The 17,799-nt window shown below is 42.2% G+C and overlaps 1 protein-coding gene across 2 annotated transcripts in view; it reads left to right on the plus strand.

The window, feature by feature from the left end:
- Positions 1-1,487: 1,487 nt before the first annotated feature.
- Positions 1,488-17,799, plus strand: part of DENND4C (DENN domain containing 4C) — an 80,989-nt gene continuing 64,677 nt past the window's right edge. For both annotated transcript variants that reach the window (XM_054809381.1, XM_054809382.1), the window contains exon 1: positions 1,488-1,664. The gene's annotated coding sequence lies outside the window, so the exon portion shown is untranslated. The remainder of the gene's footprint in view (positions 1,665-17,799) is intronic.

A 17,799-nucleotide genomic window follows, 5' to 3' on the forward strand; every position in this document is an offset into this window, starting at 1 on the left:
GTGGAAGAAATGCACAGGTCCCTCAAGAAGGAAACCCTCCCAGCTCCCCAAGGTGACACGTCCCTGCACAGCTCATCTCTGCTGCTGCAAGTGTACCTACGGGGTGCCCCGGCTGCCTGGACCTGGCAGGGCTGGGCAAAATCCTTTGACCAGCTCTGGGGTTGGGCACTGAGAGCTGCAACAAACAGCTCCCTGAACACAACACCAGCACCAAAGGCCTCACTCAACACACAAAACCTCGCCAACTCTCTCAGCTGGAGCGCGGGTACGAGCCAGCTGGGTAAGACTCAGCGCCCAGCTATAAGCAGCAAGGGACACATGGTAAGAATCCATCGCTTGGGGACATTATAGTCCATCGCTTGGAGACGTTGCAGCTCATCCCTCGGTGACATCTGAACACATCGCTCAGGGACACGGTGACAACAAAACTGTCGCTCAGGGACTTGGTGACATCAGAACCCATCAGAATCCATCACAACAGGCACTGCAGCCCCAGCAACGCCACTGCCCACTCCATCCCCCCATCTCTTATCTTGTGCTTGGTCTTGGTGTTTCATGCCAGTCACTGAGGGCTTGGCCATGTCTTTCCAGGGCTCCGTCAGGTCCCCCTAGTCATGGCAGATGTCTCCAGGCACATATGGCAAGGGGGTCCATCTGCTGCCAGGGCACACTGCTAACTCATGCTGAGCTTAATGTCAACCAGCACCTCTAGATCCCTTTCTACAGGGCTGCTCTCCAGCCACTCCTCTCCCAGTCTATACTTGTATCCGGCATTCCTCTGTCCCCGGTGCAGATTGCCCAATGCTCCAATCTATCTAGATCCCTCTGCAAGTCATCTTGTAACATCTGCTACTTCCTCCGGTACTCTGGGATGAATTGCAACTGGCTGCACAGAGTTACTGTGCAGAACTGCCCCCTTAAACTGACACAACTGCCCCCTTAAAACTTCAATGAAATAGGCTCCTGATTTCTCCAGGGCCCAGGCATTTCTCTCTGAACCTGACTATACTACTACAGCTTCCCACCTTAGAGAAAATGCCCCGAGCGCTATTTTGGGTAACAAGAATCAAGTACGAAGCGAGCAGCCTTGTCTGGGCAGAAGGCTGAAAAGACCTGCTGACGTCCCTTTCTGATATTTCTTTTTCCTGCTACAAACCAACATCTCACAGAAGCCCTGGCCAGGGCACAGGCCCGCGCCAGCCGGGGACGGCATCCCACAGACCCTTAACCCTCACCCGGCTGCCTGCCTAAAGGGGGTCCCCGGGCCAGACGTCTCTCCCTCCCGCGCACCCGCGCCACGGGCCAAGGCGACGGAGACGGCCAAGCGCCGCGCCGTCCCTGACGCAGCCCGACCGTTCCTGGCCGCCGCCGCCCGTGGGCGCCCCCTGGCCGTAGCAGCCACTCCGGGCGCGCTGCGCGCCCGCTCCGCTGCCCGGCCGCCGCTGCCGCCTCTTTTCGGGGCGGGCCCTAGACCCGCCTGTTTGCGTTTGCCGGGGAGAAAGTAACATGGTGGCCGCTTCCTCCCCAAACAGGAGCGGCGGCGGGTCCGGAGGCTCCTGAGGAGGCGGCGGGCGCGGGGAAAAGCTCCGGGCCGGGAGTGCCGGAACCGTTGAGGCGGACGAGGGGCGCCCGGTGGCGGCTGTCGGCGAGCAAGCCGGCGGCAGGTGAGCGGCAGCGGGAGGGGGGCGGGCAGGCAGGGGGCCTGACAGACGGGGAGCGAGCGCTGGACCTGGCGCCTCGTCTGCCCTCCACCGTCCCCTCCTCGGGGCGCGGCAGGAAGCCGGGACTCGGGCGGCGGGGACCCCTCTTCTACTCCCGGCCCCTTCCTTCCCCTCTTCCACCTCCGGAGGAAATTTCCCTCCTCGACGGAGAGGGAAGGAGGTGTTCAGGGTGCTCCCCTGGCGCCGAGTCCGTCCCTGGGAAAGGCTGCTGTTTCTCCTCCTTTCCTGGCCCGGCAGAGCTTCCACGCTGGAGCTAGTCCTTACCCCGCACCGCGCGGGGCCGGGAGGGTTGAGGCGCTGGTTGTTTGTTTGGTTTTAATTATTATCATTATTATTGTTATTGTTAAAGTCCCGGCTCCCGTCCGCCGCAGCCTTTCCTCTCCGGGCGGTGCTCGGCCTGCCGCGGGGGGAGGGGGGGCGCGGCGCAGGTGGCAAGCGCTGCAGGTGAGTCCCTGGGCAACTCCCTCCTTTATTTCTCCATTTTTCTCTCCCTTTCCATGCCCAGGCTCCTCCCCTAGGCTCCGGCGTCAGCCGATTTAACCCTTGCGGGGGACGAAGGCCAGGCGAGCTCCTGGGCAATGTTCGGCCGGCAGCGAGGCCCCCGGGAGTTTAGTGCGCTGTGTCTGCAGTGAAGTGTTAGCCCTTCTGCGCTGTCAGGGCTTACGCCTATCTGTGCCGAAATGGAGATCGTCATGGCTGGTAGAAGGATGTTTGAATAGCAGGGGTCGTCCCTCCCCTTCCCGCAACCCAATGATAAAGGCACAATTAGTAATAGTCATGCTATATGTTGGAAACTGATCGTATCAGTAAGACGTTATAGCACTTACAGTTTAATTCTGCAGATTAAAAAAAAAAAAAAAAAGAAAAAGCTAGAGCCATAACTTTTAATCAGCCCGCACTATCATCTGGGGATATCTGACGTGCCTTTGCTGCATGACCAGATAATCTGTGTAGCAACAGGATCTGGTGATGTGCTAGGGCCTTCATATGTCAAATAGGGAAAAAATATTTGCAGAAGCTGTCAGAAGCTTTAAGTGTGATGTAAGCTGATTAACTGTGCTGTTAACGCCAAACGTGATCTTCCACAGTATCCAAGCACAACATAAATGCAATCTCAGAAAGGATGCAAAAACCAAACAAAATTATATGAAATCTAAATTAAATGCTTGTTCTGTACCAATCTTTTTAATGCAGTTTTCTCTTTTGCTGTTAAGCATGTTGCAAACATGGACTGTTGTGTTGATTTCAAGCTTAATGCCAGTGGCTAAACTTTTAGATCTGCATGAGACCTGAGCTTGTGAACAAACAGGGTGTTTATCTTCTCTCTTTTTTTTCTGTAAGCTGTGTTAGTGTGACTTCTGGTGACTTCTGTAGTATTTTCTTGACTTGTTATGATGTTTTTAACTAAGCTGAATTTGAGCCTGTACATGGAGATGTTAGTAAAAAGAAAGTTATTTGCTTTTAATTACTTTTGTTGGCTATTCTCTTGTGTAGACTAAACACAAAGTTAGTAAAAGTTTTTTCATCACTTTTTAAGGTAGCATGTTGGAAGTCAAGGCAGTAAATGTTCTCTGTATTCTTGGGGGAAAAAAATAATGGCAGAACGCAAATTACTTCATACCTGTTTGGAAAATGAAAGGATTTTTACTTGTATTTTTTTGTGAAAAGCAGTCATTACCAAACTTCAGTGACTAACCAGAGTAGCATATATATTCCAAATGCTTGGCACAACGGACACTAACTAAAAAAAAAAAAATTCAAAAAATAAATCACAACTGTTAGCTTGCGAATGCTTCTATTATAAATGTGACCGTAAGTCTTTTTTAAGAATTTTTTTAAAATAATTGACTGACAGGCTGCTCTTTACCATTTCAGTGGATATGAAATGCTAATAATGCATTCTGTCTCGTGTAGTGCAATGAAAGAGTTCAGTAGAAACCAGAAATATAAATATTGGCTTGCCTACATGACTTCTGACTTCTGTGTTAAAATGGTTACTAGTACACATAGACACTTAGTACTGCTAAAATCTCAAAAACTGGATTTAAAAAAACAAATCTTATAAATTTAGATAGGTATTTTCTTAAATACTTGTGGTTAAGTATAATATTACATTTGGCTGTTCCTTCTTAGGTTAAGGTTGGTTTCTCTATAGCCCAAAGTAAATGTAATGAGATCTTCTTGGACTGTGTCTTGCATGCTTGTTTTCTTGTCTGAAGATTGTGTGTGGGATTTCTTTCCAATCAACTTTTTTTTTTTTTTTTTTGAATGAAAACCACCTAACTTGAGCAAAATTGGGATATCCATATGGTGGTATGGATAACATCTGTGTGACTAAACTTGTATGAATTCTTATTCAGAGTAGCAGTGTTATGTGTTGAAATCTAGTGCTTGAAATGGTATCTTTTTAAGCTTGATTCTTTCTTAGGTCTGCCTTTGACCAGTGGGGAATTGAATTTGGAATTCAACCTTGATATGCTTTAAGGACAAATAATTTCCAGTGTTAGCCTTGATGCACGTGTCTGGGTTTGCTTAAAAATACAATAGAAAATGAGTGTCAGTAGGATGAGGTAGGAAAGGTATATTGTCAAAGTTGTAAGAGGAGGGTAAGGTAGTCTTTTGACTCTTATGTAAGATGAGAAGTCTTATTTGTTAAGCTTTCAGATAAATTTCAATGACAGCTGTAGTCATAGATCAGTATGCATAAAGACTACTATGACTGGTGGTCTTCTTACTGGTTTCACGTAGCAGTGTCTCCTTTTCTGAATGACTTAGCCTTCTGACTGAAATAACAACAAAGAGCACCTGTAACCTCTAAATCTGGCATCTTTTTGTTTAAAGGTAGTTTGCACTGTACAGATCTATCTGGTAGAACTGTTTTGTTGTTTGTTTTTGTTTGGTTGGTTTTTTCCCCTGTGTTTGCTAGGCATCCCAAAGCATGGATTACCCATTTTTGGCATGCCGCTTTCTTGAATAATATTCAAGATACTGAAGATCTGGTAGGTGTAGGTGACCTCTAAAATAGTTCATGGGGATCATAGTCATAGTTACTAAATTGCTTTCCATGTGACTTGCCAGATAGTTGTGCATTACTGCTTATTCAAATCTGTAAAATGAGAATCAGTTTGCTGCACTGTGCAGTATGAGACCTACTTTCCTCTTATAGTGCTTCAGGCTGTAAACTGAAGTCTTTGGATTTTTTCATGTACTTTTGAGCTTCTGTTTAGCTACAAAAACCATTCCTCTCTCAAAATTGTTGCCCTTGGTTATGCAGAAATGTGATGCTGCTTCTTTGTCACTGGATAAAAAAGTAGTATTGCTGGAAATACTCCACACCCATGATGATAATGAGAGTGCTTTCTTTCTACACATATGTGGAGATAAAGGCTCACAACTCTCACCTCTGTGCAAATGGTTGTTAGAAGTGAAGTGAGTTAATTCAAAACTGTTTCTTGACTGCAGCATAGGTCCTGGTGGAGCGTGACTGTTTCATGTTCAGTTATTCTTGTGACTGCATCTGTCACAAAATATGCGCATACAGACTTACTTATTCTAAAGTTTCAGGAATACAATTACACTGTGCTATGCATTCCAAGCTGGAATAGAGCAGAAAGTTTCGTCTTGATTAATATCTCGCTCTAGTCCTTTGTTTCTGCTTACAGCCTCTTCAAGGGCATAAACGTGGTCCTGATGTTTACTGTTTGCTTTGGCAGACAAGAAACTTGAAAACAGTTATCAGAATAGCAAAGATTATAGTGATGTTCTCTGTTTATGCATGTGTCTCTTTGTTTTAACTTTTTTTTTTGAAGAGCAGCAAACTGAAGTTGTTGATACTGAGAACAGTAAAACCATACCCATGATTTCTTGCCTAAAGGTTGGCTTGCATGTCATTAAACATTCCATTTGCTTTGTTTCAGTTAAATGTAGTGAGCCAGTTTTGCCTTATTCGGCTTTCATCCTCACATTTTGTGACACTTCAGTTCCTTTCCTTTGCTCTCAAAAACTTCTCTAAAGATACTTGATGCTTTTCAGCATCAACCAAGCGCCTGTGTTTTTCTGTCTAAAAGATGTTGAAAATAGTGTAAATCAGGGATTGACTTGCAAATTAAGTTGTTCAGTTCTGGCAGCAAAAGCTGAGTTTACAATTACAACTCTCCAAAGTTGCAGAAGCTTTCTTCATCTTGAAATGAAAGTGTTTTCCAGTTGTGAACAAATTGCAGCTCTACTACAAAACAACCATTTTTAACCAGAGAGGCAAAGAACCCCATGTTTTTGCTTTCTCTCCAAACCTATGCATTTCAGTGATAGCTTTTGACTTTATAATTAATTACAGTCTTTGATCAGTAATGCTTAAACTGAAGTCTAGCCACTGATGCATTCTTCAGTGTTCCTCTTCCCCATTGCAAGTCTTTCATGTTAAGGCATTGTGTGACTGGTGAAAGCATTTTTTTTTTTTTTCCTTGTTGGGCAACCCAGTGCTGCTATTCCTGGTGTCACATAGCATGGGTCCAGCCTTCTTTGTTATTCTCTGAGGAAGAAACTATACCGTCACCCAGATAAGAAACCTGACATGGGTAGAAGTCTTGCGAGTAAGATATCCTCCAGCCATGTCTATATAATGTGTAAACTATATCTTTCTGCTTTAAGAAGGGGTAAAATTGTGGTTGAATTTGGGAGAAAGAGAACCACAACTAGAGAACAGCTACCTAGGAGCAGCATATGAAGAAAAAGAAGTTCGAACACTTAATTAATGTTTCAGGAAAAGCAAGAAATCAAGGCATCTATAGCTATATAGTTAAGCCCTGAACCTTCTACAGGATATCCATCGTGGCCTAAGAGAAGGTTATAGAAAGGAAAAATAAGGTAAACTGCTGAGTCACAGCAACAGGTTATTAAGTTGATTACTCTAACCATTCAATGGGACTATTGCAAAATATGAAAACTGGTGTAGCCAGTTCTCAACAGTTATCAGCCAGCCATCATTGGAATTAACAGCAGCAGCTCGACTAGACTAGGGAGCAATTTTTACCTATGCCTTCGTTGTTTTCTTGGTGCTTGAGTTCTCCCAGTAACATTTTAAGTTATGAACAACTCTGATGAGAGTATAAACTGCTGCGTATCAAGATGTAAGTGGCAGAAAATTGTCGTGTTTGAAGGTAGTATGGACTTAAGTTTGCACCGGATTTGTGCAAAGCATTTGATGCTGCCCTGCATGACATCCTTGTCTCTAAATTGGGGAGGCATGGATTTGACAGATGGACCACTCGGTGGATAAGGATTTGGTTGGCGGTCAACAGCTCGATGTCCAAGTGGAGGCCAGTGATGAGTGGCGTTCCTCAGGGGCTGATATTGGAACCGGTGCTCTTTAACATCTTTGTTGGTGACATGGACAGTGGGGTTGAGTGCACCTCTAGCAACTTTGCTGACAGCACCAAGTTGTGTGGTGCGGTCCAGGTGCTGGAGGGATGTCATCCAGAAGGAGCTTGATAGGTGTGAGAGGTGGGCCTGTGTCAACTGTGTGAAGTTCCAGAAGGCCAAGTGCAAGGTCCTGCACATGGGTCAGGGCAATCCCAAGGACAACTACAGGCTGGGCAGAGAATGGATTGAGAGCAGCCGTGAGGAGAAGGACTTGGGGGTGTTGGTTGATGAAAAGCTCAACACGAGCCGGCAATGCGTGCTTGCAGCCCAGAAAGCCAACTGTATCCTGGGCTGCATCAAAAGAAGCATGACCAGCAAGTGATTCTGTCCCTCTACTCCGCTCTCATGACACCCCACCTGGAGTACTGCATCCAGCTCTGGGGGCCTCAGTACAAGAAAGACATGGAGCTGTTGCACTGAGTCCAGAGGAGGACCACGAAAATGAGCAGGGGGCTGGAGCACCTCTCCTGTGAAGCCAGGCTGAGAGAATTGGGGTTGTTCAGCCTGCAGAAGAGAAGGTTCTGGGGAGACCTTATTGCGGCCTTCCAGTACATAAAGGGGCCTACAGGAGAGCTGGAGAGGGACTCTTTACAAGGGCATGCAGTGACAGGACAAGGGGTAATGGCTTTAAGTTGAAGGAGGGTCGATTTAGATGAGCTATAAGGAAGAAATTCTTCACTGTGAGCGTGGTGAGACCCTGGAACAGGTTGCCCAGAGAAGCTGTGGATGCTCCATCCCTGGAAGTGTTCAAGGCCAGGGTGGATGGGGCTTTGGGCAACATGGTCTAGTGGAGGGTGTCCCTGCCCATGGCAGGGGGGTTGGAACTAGATGATCTTTGATGTTGCTTCCAACCCAAACCATTCTATGATTCTAAGTACACTGAGGCTGTTTATTTTTTGGGGGGTGGGGGTTATTTTGTTTTTAAGGTATAGACAATGTCTTTTGCAGGTTTCTTTAAAAGAAATCACAAAAAATAAGCTGTGTGTCTGCCAGGTGAAATAGTTTCAAGGATGTGGATAGCCTGACAAATATTTAATGTACATAAAACATATATCTTGTCCCTCTTAAGCTTCTGAAACCGCCAAAAATATGACTCGAGGGGTATTGACAGAAGTTAATTTTAGCTTAGGGAGACCAATCTTTCTTGGCTTCCTTCTTCCCCTGTAATCCACCACTTACGTTTTAGGGGGTAATTCCCAATAAAAGCCTGACTTTAGGTGCCCTCACTTACCATTTGAAGCTCTTCTTCCACTTCTTGTAGAAGGAATCTAGGAAAGCTCACCATGTGAGGGCAAGTTTAGTTTTCTGAATAGGTCCCACAAACATCTATGAATAAAATTTGGATTTCACAAGAGGAGGAAGAGTACAAGTCTTTTTCTTGTAAGCTTTCTTAGTCATGAACCACTGTAATGTATAGATGTTGTTTGTTAATGAATGAGTGCAGTATGCCTCTTACTGGTCACATTCAGGTTTGTTTTCAGTTCTGAATATTAAAGGATAAGCAGGACATAAGAAAAAACTTGCTAACTTCATAAACATGTTACTGTTTTCTCAAAATTGTGATGAAACCAGAAAGTCTCTATGTCTCCTGTACAATGTTTGACTCAAAGTGAATTCTTGCAGTTAGAATCATCAGTGAGAGACTTGAATTTCTTCTGACCTTAAATTCTTGCATAACATTGGGGATGCATCCTTACTTAGCTTTTTTTTCCCTTTTTTTCTTTTCTTTTTCTTCTTTTTATTACATGGATAAAGTATAAGCATATCACTACAGTTTTCCAAGACTAATAAATTATGTGGCAAACTTGTACTGGTATAAGAAAATCACAAGTCATAAACAGAACAGACTTTGGAAACAAAAAACTGGTTTTGCTGGTGATGTACTTACACAGGGGTTCATACCACAATACTTGTATGTCTCTGAAGAGCAGAATTTTTTTCGTGCACTCATGGCTATGCTGATACAGTTCTTCTAGGACTAAACCAAACCTACATTATGCATAATAAAAAGAGTATGTTGTTTAAGACTGGGTAGACCAAGTAGAAAGTTTACCTTTCAAAAAAGGCATAGTATGTGACCCATGCTTTCTTAAACAGGTAGTGTAATTTCAAACTCTGATGTATATACTTTGTTGCATTTCTGCTTTGAAATTTTTTGGTAGGCATCTTCTTGTAAGATAATTACATGTGGAAGCTTTAAGTTCCTTTGGGTTGTGGTGACTCATTCACCATGAATGTAATGACTAATGTGACATTTCAGTTTATTTTAAAGAAAACAGAACAAATCCCGCACAAAGACACTTAGAGCTTTTCTTCTTTCTTCTGAGAGATTCAGATGTACAGTGTATACGCTGTTAATCTCAAAACCTCTCCTTTTCAGCATGTTTGATCTAACTGATTCTGTTAGGGGAAAAAAAAATCTTATTAAATAAGTCACTCCCCTAATTTTAAACTGTTTTCCTAGCAATGTTAATAGCCGGATCATGCACAAATCTGAGAAGGGAAACTGCTTTGAGCTTCTAGTGCCTGTCTCTTGTACCTTTTTAAAGATCTCTTCCTTAGCTTGGTATGCTTGCTGCATTGAGTGTCTGAGTTTAAATACTTTGCATTTGAGTTGTCCAGGTTGATAAGGGCAAAGTTACCTTATATCACTCCATTTGTATCCATCTGTATCCCTACTGTTTTTGTCTGTATGGAGTATTGATGCTGTCTTAGAGCTGTTAAAAAATGACAGAGGAAGAAGGAAAAAAAAACAAACCCAAAGAGTGTAAAGCATTATAACTGGGTAATAGAGGGCTGTGTGACATCCTTTCTTTTGAGCAGGGACTGAAATGCTGGTAGCCCACCTCTCGGGTAAATCCTCTGACTACGTAACTATCGTCCCACCTGCCTCTTCTCAGAGTCAGTAATCCATTAAAGTGTACAATGGAGCAGTATCAGTGGAGGAGAATGAGGATGTTCCACTACTGTATACTTGGGAACAGATGGTGAGGGCTGGCATATTTCTTACTGCAGAGGGAGAAATTGTGAATTCCACTCCACCTTGTGCAGAGAAATGAACGTAGGGGTCTTAAATGTTTTGTGCATACCACAGCAACTGAGCATTGGGTACAGTGATGGTACTGTGCTGTTGTGTAAGTTGTGGGGGAACAAATATTGGGAAAGGATGTCTGTTTGAATTTCCAAACAATTTGGAAAAAGCTGAGATCAGTCCTCTAAGTAAATGGAATTAATCCATTCCTAGATGGTTAAATTGAAGATAGGAATGCTAACAATTGTGAATTATGTCCACAATGCTCAATAGCCTGCTTTAGGAAACCAGATTTTTCATTTCTAATGTATTACTAAATCAATAAAAGCATTATGTATCAAAACATTATGTGTCAAAGAAATACAGAAAAACATGCATGAAGAGTATTTTAAATAGGAAGACAAGTGTATGTGCATGTGCTAAATTATGACAGAAATGGATGTTGCAAATAATAAAGGGTAATAATAACTTCAAGGGCACAACAATATAAAACAGTAAATTGACATTGCTTTTTGCATTGCTTTCTCTTTGCACAAGAGAGAATATGACTTAATACTTAAATTTGCTTTCAGAATCCTACCATAGGTAAGTTTTAGGCTCTCTGAAGGGATATGTATCCAGATTTTCAGGCAAGTATGTTGGAAGCTGCTAGTAATGTTGGCTGAAATTTTAAAAAAGATAACCTTTTCTTCTGTTCTCTCTGTTTGTATTGTAACTAAGCAGGTATGCTCTTAGCAATGATCTGACTTAAGCACTTCTTTTACTGTTTAAAATCTGTATAGTTCATCCCAGAAAATCAAGTTTCCTGTGAGTGTTTTGTCTGAGAACTCCACCAATGTGTTCAGTAATACAGTATAGATATTTTGAGTCTTAGATGATAATATTATGGGCAGGATTAAAATACGTGTAATGTCAAACTTCACATTTACTTGCTATCTGGTGAGTGATAAGGCTTCGTGACAAACAATCTCAGGCTTGCTATCCTTTGACAGCTTTTTTTACTGTTCAAGGAAGATTATTTATTTACATATTTGTCCGTGTAAGTAGTACCTTTCTAATATGTTATCTTTGTCATTATTTTCTTCAGATGTTCATATAATAAGCAACTTCAATTTAATATTCTAATAATCTCAGATTTTATATACATTCAGAAGACTGAAATACGGGCTTTAATGGATTCAGATACTCAGTTCTGAATATATGTATTCAGGAATATAAGTGAACACAGCAACAAGCAGGGGTTGATAACCAAGGGTTTTCAAGGGTGGAAACACAAGTTTCCTTACATATATTGCAGAATTCAGAGGGAAAAAAGATTTCTTGGTTTTGTGATCACTGTGAGGTGACCAGCGAAGCGAGTGATGTAGAGGAGTCGCTTGGAGGCCTCGCCTACACTCTTTCCACATTTGCTGCAGATGGGCTAATGCAAACCCTCACTGCGAAAATGTGCTGCAGATCAAGATTGTGGTATGCTTGGTGCAACATAAAGAGCAAAAACACAGTTCCTCCTATAAGCTTCTCACTGCTGTGGCATAAGACCAAAAGCATGATTACTCTAACCGCTGTCAAGCATGTGGTTTGGACACTTTTAAGCCATGTTGGCAAAAGAGAGTTTCTTAATGAGGAGCTGGCAAGAGGATTAAAAGACAGACTTCTGAAGTGTTAATAAGCTCCTGCCAAGCTTGAAAAGCAGCTGAGAAAGAATGAAAATGCTGACATGAAACCAAGTGATTTGAGGCTGGTGTCATAGGCCAACCAGAAATGGGAATCATCCTTTTGATAGCCAGGAAAAGTGCTCAGTGAGGTGGGGATAGGCTGTGAGGCTCTGAGACTGTCGATAAAGCAGCCTGTGTTTGATGTGATAAAGCTGTCAATGGAGAGACCTATGGAGAAGAATGACATCTTCCTGCAGTGGTTTTTTTCCCAATGTGGTGGGTTGACCCTGGCTGGAGGCCAGGTGCCCACCAAAGTCACTCTTATCACTCCTTCTCCACAACTGAACAGGGGAGAGAAAATATAGCGAAAGGCTTGTAGGTCGAGATAAGGAAAGGGGGAGTTCACTCACCAATTACCATCATGGGCAAAACAGACTCAACTTAGAAAAAAAAAATCATCTAATTTATTACCAAGAAAACAGAGTAGAGCAATGAGAAATAAAACCAAATTGTAAAACACCTCCCCCCACCCTGCCCTTCTTCCTAGGGTCAACTTTACGCCCAAATTCTCTACCTCCTCTCCACCAGCAGCACAGAGGGATGGGGAATGGGGCTTGTGGTCAGTTCGTGATACATTATCTCTGCTGCTCCTTCCTCCTTAGGGGGAGGACTCCTCACACTCTTCCCCTGCTCTCACGTGGGATCCCTCTCATGGGTGACAGTCCTCCACGAACTTCTTCAACATGAGTCCTTCCCATGGGCTGCAGTTCTTCACCAACTACTCCAGCATGGGTCTGTTCCACAGGGTGCAGACCTTCCGGAACAGACTGCTCCAGTGTGGGTCCCCCACCGGGTCACAAGTCCTGCCAGCAAACCTGCTCCAGTGTGGGCTTCTCTCTCCACGGGGCCACAGGTCCTGCCAGGACCCTGCTCCAGTGCGGCTTTCCCACGGGGTGACAGCCTCCTTCAGGTGCCTCCACCTGCTCCAGCGTGGGGTCCCCCATGGGCTGCAGGCAGATATCTGCTCCACCATGGCCCTCCATGGGCTGTAGGGGGACAGCCTGCCTCACCATGGTCTTCTCCATGGGCTGCAGGGTAATCTCTGCTCCAGCGCCTGGAGCACCTCCTCCCCCTCCTTCTTCACTGACCTGGGTGTCTGCAAAGTTTCTCGCATCTTCTCACTCCTCTCTCTGGCTGCAAAAGCTGCTCCTAGTTGGTTTTCTTCTGCCTTCTTAACTACGTTATCCCAGAGGCGCTACCACTGTCAGTGATGGGCTCGGCCGTGGCCAGCGGCGGAGCCATCTGCCATTGGCCCTGTCAGACACAGGGGAAGCTTCTAGCAGCTTCTTGCAGAAGCCACTCCTGTAGCACCCCTGCTACCAAAACCTTGCCATGCAAACCCAAAACACCCAAAAGATAAAAATGAGGAAAATCATGTTCCTCAAAAACAGTGAATGGGTTTTCCACTCTGGATTTGTGGAGTCCTTAGGAGATGATTTGAAGTGGCATATGGCTGATTGTATTGCAGGCAGCTAACAAAAAAGAAGTCAAAACATGATCCTTTGATCTGGCAAATTTCTGTCACTGGAGATTCTGGCAAAATAATTTCAATGCTAATACTTAACTATTTCAGTGCTTAGTAGAGAGAGCAACAAGAGAGAGAGTATCCCAAACTCTTACAGCTTGAGTAGCCTCTCAGGTGGATTTGAAACAGAACATCTTTTCTTCTCTTCTTTGACATCTCAAAACCAAAACATAGTCCAGCCTCACCCTAAGCAAAAAAGGCCACCAAAAAAACTACAAAAAGCAATGTAGGAGATTTGGGCTCCCAGAAGGCACTGAACCACTGGACTATTGTCTCTTGACTTTTTCTTCACTGTTTTATTTTTGTTTCAGGCTACTATATTTGACTTTGTTCCAACAGTTTCCAATTACAGAAAGAGTTCTCTAACAAAGAATGTTTCCAGGGCTGCAGATGTTTCACTCGTTACATAATACTGAGCATGGATAACCTTTAAAGCTTGCAACTGGGGCAGTAAGTGCATTTTATGAAGTACTTACCTTGCTCTGAGAATAATACTAATTATTATTATCATTATTATTATTACTACTATATTTAATTTTCTCTCGGACTATTTTCTTTGCAACCTCTGCAGTAGTTGTCATCTTCTGTTATATGAAAGAACAGTTTGGGTATAACACTGATAAAAGACAGCCTATAGGAATACTTCATTAAATGTAATTTGTGAGCCTTTCACCTTGTCCCTAAGTTTATTTTTCACAATGTATTAGACCTCTATTAGATAATCAGCTTGTAGCTTGTAGCCTATTTCAATTGAGCAACCATCACATTCTCAAATGTTTACTTGAAAACTGCTGTAAAGGAATGGCCCTGTATTTGCATACATGCATGTTCAGACCCAGTCGCAGGTGACGTCCAACCATTCTTGTTCCACAGCTGGTTGCGTTAAGACAGGTAGAAGGTGAGCATTGCATGTCTGTGAAGTTATTTTTTGCAACTCTAGTTTTTCTAATACTCATGTGATTTAGTTAAGTGACAGTAACTGTTATTTTATTTCATAATTTTTGGCAATGTGATATGCATTACGAAAAAGAAAGTCTTTAAATGTACATCTAGGAACTCTTTTTGTTACTGACTGTCTGTGGCTGATAATCTGTGGAATGTTTTTTTTTCTGTTTTAATCCTGTTCAGTGCTAATGGAATGCTTGAAGTAATGTTGCCTTACCTTTTCTTTTGTTGTGATGTGTATGTATATATATGTGTGTGTGTACTAATGGTATATTCTTACACATAGTAGTATGTGCTTTGTAGAACTCATATATAGACATGTCCATGTAACTTTCCTCTGTGTTGCTAATGATGGCTTAAGTGTTTGGTAACTTCCTTGGTTCATCTGAATTCATTTAGTGATGTTGAATAGTCTAGTTGATAATATTCTGTTATGTAGTAATTTTAAGTCATCTGTGATACATACGCAAGGTCTGATTTCCACTGTCCCACATGCACCAAACTAAAGTGCATAAGCTGGAGTTGCACACTTATCTGAGAAGAAATGGGCTTGCTTAAAAGTGGTTGTGGTATTGACACGATACAGATATGAGCAATAGCAGTGAAGATATACTGGAATGGACAAGCAACTGGAGTGCAAGTGCTTTGGAAACCCTGTGTCTATACTCCAGTATGTTCTGGTTGTTAAATGGTAATATTGGTGACAGTCTTTGTGTATGCTGCTTACGTTTAAGCCTGTGTGGGTATATATGTGTGCTAGAATCATATCTGTATTTTGTGTTTAAAAAAAGTCTAAAGTTTCAATTGCCAAGTATAGTCCATGGTGGCATTGCTCCTTGCTTTTCAAAGTGACTTGAAGTATTAGCCTCCATGTCCTGAAATCCAGTTAAACAAACACATAATTTGAGGCATATGGAACAAAAGCAATCATTCTGATTTATTGAATACAGTTATCATTGAGAACCACCTTCACTGTGTTCTTTCTGTTGCTATGGAATACAACTAGGAAATACTTCCAAAAAAAAAAGCCGAAGAAAGCACTATTGTTGAAGCATTTCCACTAATGTGACATTTTTAAAAAGAGCATTCGTAGTATTAATGCTAACCATTATATCCAATAGTAGTTTCAGTCCTTTAGCATTTGTATTTAGATTTGATTTTTATAAACAATCCTGGAGACAGAACTCTTCAGTGTCCAAATCCTCACTGTTGGTCAAACTTGCTAAGTTCAGGCCTTCAGGTTCTACCTTCTCTGTCCCAAATAATTAAACTTTATTGTTCTGATTTAAGATTACCAGTTGCTGAAAAAAAAAAAAATTCTTTCTTATAATCAGTGTCATCAGTTTCTTCACACCAACTTTGTAATGCCTTTATTTTTAGGAATGTTGCAAAATACTACATAAAGATTTTTTTTACCAAGGCCTGTAGTGACAGGATAAGGAGCAACAATTTTAAACTGGAAGGAGGGTAGGTTTAAAATGGATATAAGGAAGACATTTATTACAGTGAGAGTGGTGAGGCACTGGAACAGGTTGCCCAGAGAGGTTGTGGCTGCCCCATCCCTGGAAATGTTCAAGGCCAGGTTGGATGGGGCTTTGGGCAGCCTGGTCTAGTGAAGGGTGTCCCTGCTCAAGGCAGGGGGGTTGGAACTAGATGATCTTTGAGGTCCCTTCCAACCCAAACTGTTCTGTGGTTATGGTATTTGAAATGTGTGCAGAAAGAAGGGTGGCAAGCTGAAGGCTTAATGCAACCTAGCTGTATCTCTTTGCTGTGTATGACACTGATTTAGCTTCTTCAAGTATGTCTTTAAAGGCATTTACAAATCTTGTTTTAATTTCTTTCCATTTTCCATTTTAATGAACAGCTAATACTTCTTTATCTCAAGTATGCTGTCTTGCTGGTTACTTATTTTAACTAACATGTATATGCATGTTATGTAATGTTTTTAATGTGAATCAGGGACATTTCCAAAGTCACTCATTAAAAGAAATTCTGCACTGGTTGCTGTGGTATAAAATCAAGATTTAACAAGCATCAATGAAGATTCCTTTATATAAAGAGGAAACAAATTGTTCTTCCCATCCCTTCACCAGTAACATTATTTAATCTCAGCACAAGATAAAAGAATGGTCTATGTGAATAAAGAATCAGGTCTCTCCCTTCTCTACCACAACAAGAAAAGTTTCTTTCTGAATTTTCAGAAAGCTAAACAAACTTTGCCTACCCTTTCTTGCTTCTGATTGGTGCATTGGAAATAATAGAGAAGTTGCATGTATAAAGACTTGGTCACATGGCTTATTAAGTTCTGTATTGAGGAGTGAGGTGTCTGTGGTAGTCCCTGTGTTCTCTATAAAGTTTTGCCTAGCTCAGTGGTTGAAAAACATAGTGATAGTTCTCTCTTATTCAGATTGTAGCCAGTAAATTTTCCGAGTGTTGCAGATGACCTCCTGACATGCTGTCTTGTATCCATCCAGTACAATCTTCGTCTTTTAAATTAGTTTAGCAAATCCAATGTCTTTCCTGATCTTTAGGCCAGTTTATTTTAGGAATAAATCTCAGAGCAGAATGCATATACATTTTTCTTTTGACTTCTTTACTGCCAATAGCCAAGCATAATTCACTTATAAAACGAAGCATTCGTGTAGAAGTCTTGAGTTGTGTTTAACATCTGTCTTGCTTAAAAATCCTAACTGTGCAGTTTACTAAACAGATGTTTCGGCCACAGTGAACAAAAAGTGGTGAAGTTATTCTTCAGTCTGGAATAAAACTTATTTTCTATGCAGTCTAGTTATAAAAATATTTTCAGTTATGAGGACAGTATCCCATGCTGTCTAAGTTCTTCAGTCATCTCTATGTGCATGCTGTAGGCTTCCACCCAGCAAGTACTTTGTAAGTAGTAGTTTCCACACGTCGTAGTTTTCGGGCACTGTCAGTATCTGAAAGAAGATGCAAGTGAGTTTAATGAATTGCAAAGTCATGCGTTTGCCATTAGTCACTTGCAGAAATACTTTTATAATTTCAGTTCTTTGACCATCAGTTCACCAGTATTTTCAGTTACATAGATTTCTGGACTTTGATTGTATTGAAAATAGGCTGAAAAAGCTCTTTATAGCTTTATTTTTGTTTGTGATTTGGGGTCAAGAATGTCTCAGTTCTGAGTCTTCATGTGGGTAGTGAAGGAAAAGGTCACTGATTATAAGAAAGAGTTGGTCTGTCTTATAAGTATCATTAAAAAGTCATCTGCTTTTTCAAGGGACCATTGCATAAGATAATACAGTTACTTCACTGCTACTTAGTGCAGTGTGTGTTTCTTCATTTGCAGGAAGATTGTGTTATAAAACTGGCTGCCATCTCTGCTGTTAGGCTTTTACTGATCCGATTTCATTTCTTTCTAGTGGACATTTGCTTAGAGCAGAATTTTGAAACTAGCGAGATTTTTATAAA

Source organism: Grus americana, chromosome Z (genome assembly GCF_028858705.1).
Source record: "Grus americana isolate bGruAme1 chromosome Z, bGruAme1.mat, whole genome shotgun sequence".
Taxonomy (NCBI): domain Eukaryota; kingdom Metazoa; phylum Chordata; class Aves; order Gruiformes; family Gruidae; genus Grus; species Grus americana.